Source organism: Portunus trituberculatus, chromosome 44, assembly GCF_017591435.1.
Source record: "Portunus trituberculatus isolate SZX2019 chromosome 44, ASM1759143v1, whole genome shotgun sequence".
Classification (NCBI taxonomy): Eukaryota; Metazoa; Arthropoda; class Malacostraca; order Decapoda; family Portunidae; genus Portunus; species Portunus trituberculatus.
This window is the reverse complement of record NC_059298.1, coordinates 9,963,869-9,970,580: the sequence shown is the minus strand read 5'-3', so window position 1 is coordinate 9,970,580 and position 6,712 is coordinate 9,963,869. Positions and strand designations below refer to the sequence as shown.

The 6,712-nt window shown below is 42.8% G+C and overlaps 2 long non-coding RNA genes across 2 annotated transcripts in view; one reads left to right on the top strand and one right to left on the bottom strand.

The window, feature by feature from the left end:
• Positions 1-493, bottom strand: part of LOC123518994 — a 3,418-nt gene extending 2,925 nt beyond the window's left edge. Inside the window, exons 1-2 of the long non-coding RNA XR_006678944.1 lie at positions 471-493; positions 108-381 (exon numbers count right to left, since the gene is read on the bottom strand). This is a non-coding gene — a long non-coding RNA (uncharacterized LOC123518994). The remainder of the gene's footprint in view (positions 1-107; positions 382-470) is intronic.
• Positions 1-6,712, top strand: part of LOC123518995 — a 77,144-nt gene that overhangs the window by 3,939 nt on the left and 66,493 nt on the right. The gene's annotated exons all lie outside the window — the stretch shown is intronic.

The window sequence follows — 6,712 nt, the reverse complement described above, 5'->3', positions numbered from 1 at the left end:
GCATTCAAACACCACACCACACAGGCAGGCATTCAAACAACCCTAACAGCTAACACTTTCACTAAATACAAATTGTCAATCACCACTCCTGCACGCAGGGTACCGACATATTCACACTCATTTAAGAACTGGAGATCTGGCGTGATGCCGGGAATTCGTTGCACCCAGAACAGTACACAGCCGCTGTTGTCACGTCCACTTTCCTACAACACTTGAGTTTCCTCTGGTAGGTAACATCTGCCTCCGACCAACAGAAGACAAGAACAGTTGGTGAGAGGCTCACTCACAAGCTGATTCCCTCACTGGATGTCAACCACCAGCTACAAGTGACCTTTCACGTAGGACGCTTTTGCTGCCCCAACCCTTTACAGGAATAAGGTCCTGTAACGATAAACATACACAAAATCACAATAAGAACACTAAAATATCACTGGAATTGATCACCACATTAAAGGAGGTTGGTTCCTCACCTTCAGGACGGTGAGAGGAGAAATGACAACACCAATGAACCTTACCCAGACTAAATAAGCTTCAAAATGTGTCATAGAGCTTCGAACTAAAAAAAGAATGTAACGAACTATATAAAGATGAACTATATAAAAATCAAAATCACCTTCCCAACCACCAACAAACATTATTTACACATTCATTCACAATAACTCCAACAATTATATCACCCTTCGTCGTGAACTAACACTCACAAACGCAATACAGCATCCAAACTTATACAAGAAAATGCACACATACAGTTCCAAAGAACCACACTCATACACAAATATACAAAGATAAAGAGGACATAACAGGCAGACGAGGAAGACGCTAGTTATTCCTTCACAATAATCTCTCTCTCTCTCTCTCTCTCTCTCTCTCTCTCTCTCTCTCTCTCTCTCTCTCTCTCTCTCTCTCTCTCCTCCTCCTCCTCCTCCTCCTCCTCCTCCTCCTCCTCCTCCTCCTCCCTTCTTCAATTAACGAATGACGTGATTGTCTGGCTTAAGTAGTGCAGTAAGTGCAGTTTTCATTGATCCCCTGACCTCATCTACTGCTCTCTCTCTCTCTCTCTCTCTCTCTCTCTCTCTCTCTCTCTCTCTCTCTCTCTCTCTCTCTCTCTCTCTCTCTCTCTCTCTCGGTAAATTTTATGAAAAAAAGAAAATGTAAAAAGTGTACTAAAGCGAGAGTGATTTTATTTTTATGTTTGTTTTGTTTACTGTATGCTTTTGTTCTGTATGCTGCACTAGAGGGAGGTCTATTTTTTAACTTATTTATTTGTTAATTTTTATTTCACAAAGGGCAAAACGTAGTAGTATTGCGTATTGTAATCTGGCATACAAAATACTCCCCCTCATTCACTCGGAAGTAATCACAGCGGCATGGTATTCTCTTCATTTTTACTATACTGGTACACGAACGCTGAAGTTAGGGGGTTGATGTTCCTGCCTAGCTGTGTTCAGAAGTTTTTTTTTTTTCACATTTCAGGCTTTGCTCTCTTACCACGACTATTTTCTAAGGCCACAGAGACGATTAGCAGGGTTATCAAGAGTGTTTCTCCAGTTAATAATGTAGAAATCTTGTTAATCTATCTCTAGAACGTAGAAACACTTAAAAAAAAAAACTCGTGTAAATGTAAATAAAGTCTTTTGTTATAATGAAGGAAAAGCGCAGAAGTGTTTGTGAATGCGGGCCCTGCATGGTTCCTTGTCAGTATAGAATGTGGATTTGCAAGTGGTGCTGTATTTAGTATTGCCTGCACTTACTACTGGTCTAAGATGAAGGCTCCTGTCTGGTACTAATGAGTGATAAGTAAATTCTTCTTGGATTTTTCCCTGATATTCACTACATTATTAATAGAGTTGGGAATCTTACAACGTCATGTATCAGTAAGGTCTAAGTTACTAATACTACTACTCTGCCTGCTAAAACTCTACTACCACACACACACACACACACACACACACACACACACACACACACACACACACACACACACACACACACACACACACACACACACACACACACACACACACACGAACCATTACATATCTTGACATACTTATCGGTGTCGTCAGCACGTCGCCGCGTCTCTCGTCACATCATTGTCGACCATACATTCAGTAATCGTACTCCTCGTTCACCCTAGCCTGACCACAATGAGCAAAACGAGGGAAAAAACATAAATAAATAAAGACAAGCGAGTGTAAACATTGGACGACTTACTCCCACATGCCAAAAGTTTATTCTCTCTCTCTCTCTCTCTCTCTCTCTCTCTCTCTCTCTCTCTCTCTCTCTCCCTAGTCTTTCAAAAACAAAATAAAGAAGTACACCCACTCACACTCGGCAGTTACACACACACACACACACACACACACACACACACACACACACACACACACACACACACACACACACTCAGTCAAACATTGACTCGTGCATAGGTATGTATGTATGTAGATATTGCCATGTGTATGCGAACCTGTGTTGACGCTAACTGGCTCGCACACACACACACACACACACACACACACACACACACACACACACACACACACACACACACACACACACACACACACACACACACACACACACATGGGGACGACTCGTGTACGTATTTAGATGCGCACACGCCGACGCTGCCACACGGACACATAAACAAACATGGAGGTCGTGCCCACACACACACACACACACACACACACACACACACACACACACACACACACACACACACAGACAATGAGATGGAGGATAAAATGGCTAGTAGCAAAGTAGAAGAATAACAAACATATAGCGTCTATTTCTCCTCCCCTCACCGCTCCCCGCCTTGCCTCGTCTCGCCTTGCCTCTCCCTACCGTTCACCCCACATCGTTCCCCTTCCCTGCGCCTCTTTGATCTCCGGCTCCCTCAGGCATTTCCCTCCCCCAGAGAGCCATAAAAGACGCGGGTCGCACGTACGCACGCACCCGCCGCCCGCCGTCCTTGTCAGCTCCTTTCGAAGACAAATGCTGGAGAGCGATGGGAGTTCCGATCTGGTTTTTGTCCGTGCTGGCGGCGGCTTGGCGGCGGCGAGGGTCTTGGTAGGCGAAGGAGTGAAGTCCGTATTCCTAAAGGCTTTGTTCCCTCATCAGGACTGTTTTCAAAGGCCACAGAGATGATTAGTCGTGTTTTTACGAGTGTTTTCCCTAATTATGATTCCTTGCTGATTCCTTGTTACACTATCACCAGAATCATGAAAACTTCCTTGAAAACCAGTAATAATTTCCACTATAGCCTGTTGAGAGATAGCGACGAAATGTTTAGCAGTCCGGGGAAGGGCTGGGTCGGCAAGGACGTAGCGAGCCTAGGTTATATCCATGATTGCCAAATTAGGGTACCGTCTTAATGAAATACCAGTCCTCATTCTACGCATTCACTGCTACTAGGGTGCCTTGTTGGTGTGGGCGTGGCAACCTGTGTGTGTGTGTGTGTGTGTGTGTGTGACGTTGTTAGTTTCACTTGGCCACTTCGGGTTGGTCTTTTACTTTTTCTGCTTAGGGTGTGTCGTCATTGCGCAGTATTTCCTTGTCATTAAAAGCCGCTGCTACAGATGTGTATCTTTCAGTTTCACTATTGTATTCGTCAATCTGTTCATCTATCTATATTCACTGATCTACGTTGCTATTTAATTATTTATTTTTGACTTTCTAACACACACACACACACACACACACACACACACACACACACACACACACACACACACACACACACACACACACACACACACACACACACACACACACACACACTATAAGGCTAAAAGGATATTTTTTCCACTAAGAGAGAGAGAGAGAGAGAGAGAGAGAGAGAGAGAGAGAGAGAGAGAGAGAGAGAACCTATAAGTGTGTCGCTAAGTCCAGATGTGAGCCAAATTCTTACCATTGTAGGTTCATAAGGAGAACGAGAAACAAAGTGGAAGAGTTACAGATGAGGTCAGTGCAGGGGGAAGGTGTGGAGTGTAGGCGTGGGAATGTGTATAGAGAGCCAGATCAGCCAAGCGAGGGGAGGGAGGAAGCCCTGTAAGTAGAACAGTGTCCATAGCAATAGAGAAATGAGATTGCAATACATAGACACACACACACACACACACACACACACACACACACACACACACACACACACACACACACACATATATATATATATATATATATATATATATATATATATATATATATATATATATATATATATATATATATATATATATATATATATATATATATATATATATATATATATATATATATATATATATGTGTGTGTGTGTGTGTGTGTGTGTGTGTGTGTATGTGTATGTGTGTGTCTTTTAGTTGAGGGAAAAACGGTTACTGCGTGTTTTTATTCGTGGGATCTTTTCTGGAGCACTTTTACTAAATAAAGGAAAAAGGAAAAAAGCGTGGTGCTGCCAGGAGCGGCAGAGGCTCTGCCTGTCACAGTGGAAGGGGCGGAAAATAGCAAAGAGAAAACGTGGCCCGGATTCTCTTGCTCTGCATTGACCTTGACACAGCATGTGCAGGCGGAACAGTGTGTTGAGGCCAAGACTGATGGTGGTGATGGTGGTGGGCAGGACTTGGCTACTTGTTACTGGGAGAAGGTGAATGGGGTGTGGACTTTGATATCATCATTGTTTAGCTTACGAAAGGTTATCTCTTTCACAAATGCTAGAAAAAAAATGTGTCATGAGCCAGTAAGCCGTAACAAAGCACAGCTTGGCCCTGTAGCCCTGAGTAGGTGACGAGTGGGAGGCTTCGCGGTGTGGGAGTTTCGACACCAGCCTGGCGAGACAAGTGGAACAACAGTGTAAGTGGAACAGGAGCGATGATTACTTTGCTTGTGGTGAGCACTGGCAAGCGGTCGTGCTGGGAAAGTCAAGATTGATCACTTGCGTCATGGCTCCTTACTGGGCTGCGGGGACCTGTTATCCTCATGCACTCGCCAAAAACAGATTGATAGGAGATGCATAGAAAAACACGCCATTTATTTGATGACGGAGAGCATAAAAACTGTCATGGGGTTTATTTGTTCGAATGTTTTATTGTGAAGCATAATGGTAATTTTATGACGCAAAAAAAAAAAAGCAGTCAGTTTACAAGCGTCCTTTCATTGCGTGCTTTGTTTAGGTAATATCACAGCGTTGAAATGTATGAACACACTGCAGTGATAACGTGTCTGGTCGCTCCATCACGTCACGCACAGATGCCCCTCTGCTCTACACCGCACTACAGCCTGACACACGTGCCCTGCTGACATTTCCTCCTGCAGAAGAGCTGACATACCAATGACATGGCCAGTTATACACACACACACACACACACACACACACACACACACACACACGGGCGCGCGACTAATATACATACTTAACAGTCTACCGCTTTCAAAACATTTGCTTGCATCATACTCATCATTATCATCATAATCATCATCATCACTATCATCATAATACACTCACTTTTGTTCGCTGTCTATCTCTCAGGTCATACTTCATATATTTTATTCATTTATTTATCGTTATAATTTTTTCTCTCTATGTTACCTTGCCTTACTGCGACACTCCTGATACAAATATGAACTAAAACCAAGTAATAAAAAAAGAGAACAAGGTATGGCGTTGTTGTCGGCATGCTGCTCGTTATTGTTAGTGTGAGTGACTGATAAACATGAGGGAGAGAGAGTATCAGGTGCACGGGTTATCAGGATGGAGAGATAGGCGATAAACCTCCTTGGTATACACACAACACACCCCCTTTACTTCTGTCTCACCATCTGGCGCCAATTATGTAATGAAAATATCTATTGTTTGTATAATTTGATATATATTTGTTTGTAAGTGTGTTTGTTTGTCTGGCAGCTATCTTCACTAATATCTCTTCACCATCACTGCTTTTTCCTTCATTTTTTCCCTTTCATTTACAGTATTGTGAGTCTATAATTCCATTTAGTCTAGTTATTGTAATTTTCAATGTATCATCTGCCTGTCTCATTGTTTACAAGTTTAGCTTTGGGGTTGGGATCTCTTCTATATGCCCTCTTCACCAACATCTTCCTTTTCATTTATTTACACTTATCCTATTTCATTCTTTTTGCAATACAATCTAAAATCTACTGCCTATTTTGTATTAATGCATGGCTGTGTATCTGGCATTTCTTTACACTAGCATCTTCACAAGTACCAATTATTTATTCACTATTCCTGTACACTTTAGTAATCTTTCATTAACGTTTTCTATGTAGCTAGTATTGTTAGATGAATGTATATAGTGAAATCAAACAGCGTAGTGAGCATCTAAAGGTCTGTTGCTGTTTGAAATTCTTTGCAGTCTATGCAATAAAACACCATTTCTGTCCACCACCACCGCCACCACTACTACCACCTATTCCACCACCATCAAATCTCGCCGCCGCTGCCTCCCACAACACCCCTCATCATATAACAACAACCTCACTTGGAACACTTTCTCTCCATATCAAACAACGGAGTTTTTTGCCTGAGCGGTCGATATATAGTAGGACCGCAATCGTGTTCTTGGCGTGCTTTTCCTTGAGGCACACACGGACGGCTGTGGTGTGGCAACTTAACACGTCCAGCCTCCATCCAATTAACTGGAATTGGTCCGTGAGGGCAGTTTCGATAAATTCCTCACATTATCGGTGGCATTTTTCCCCCCTCCA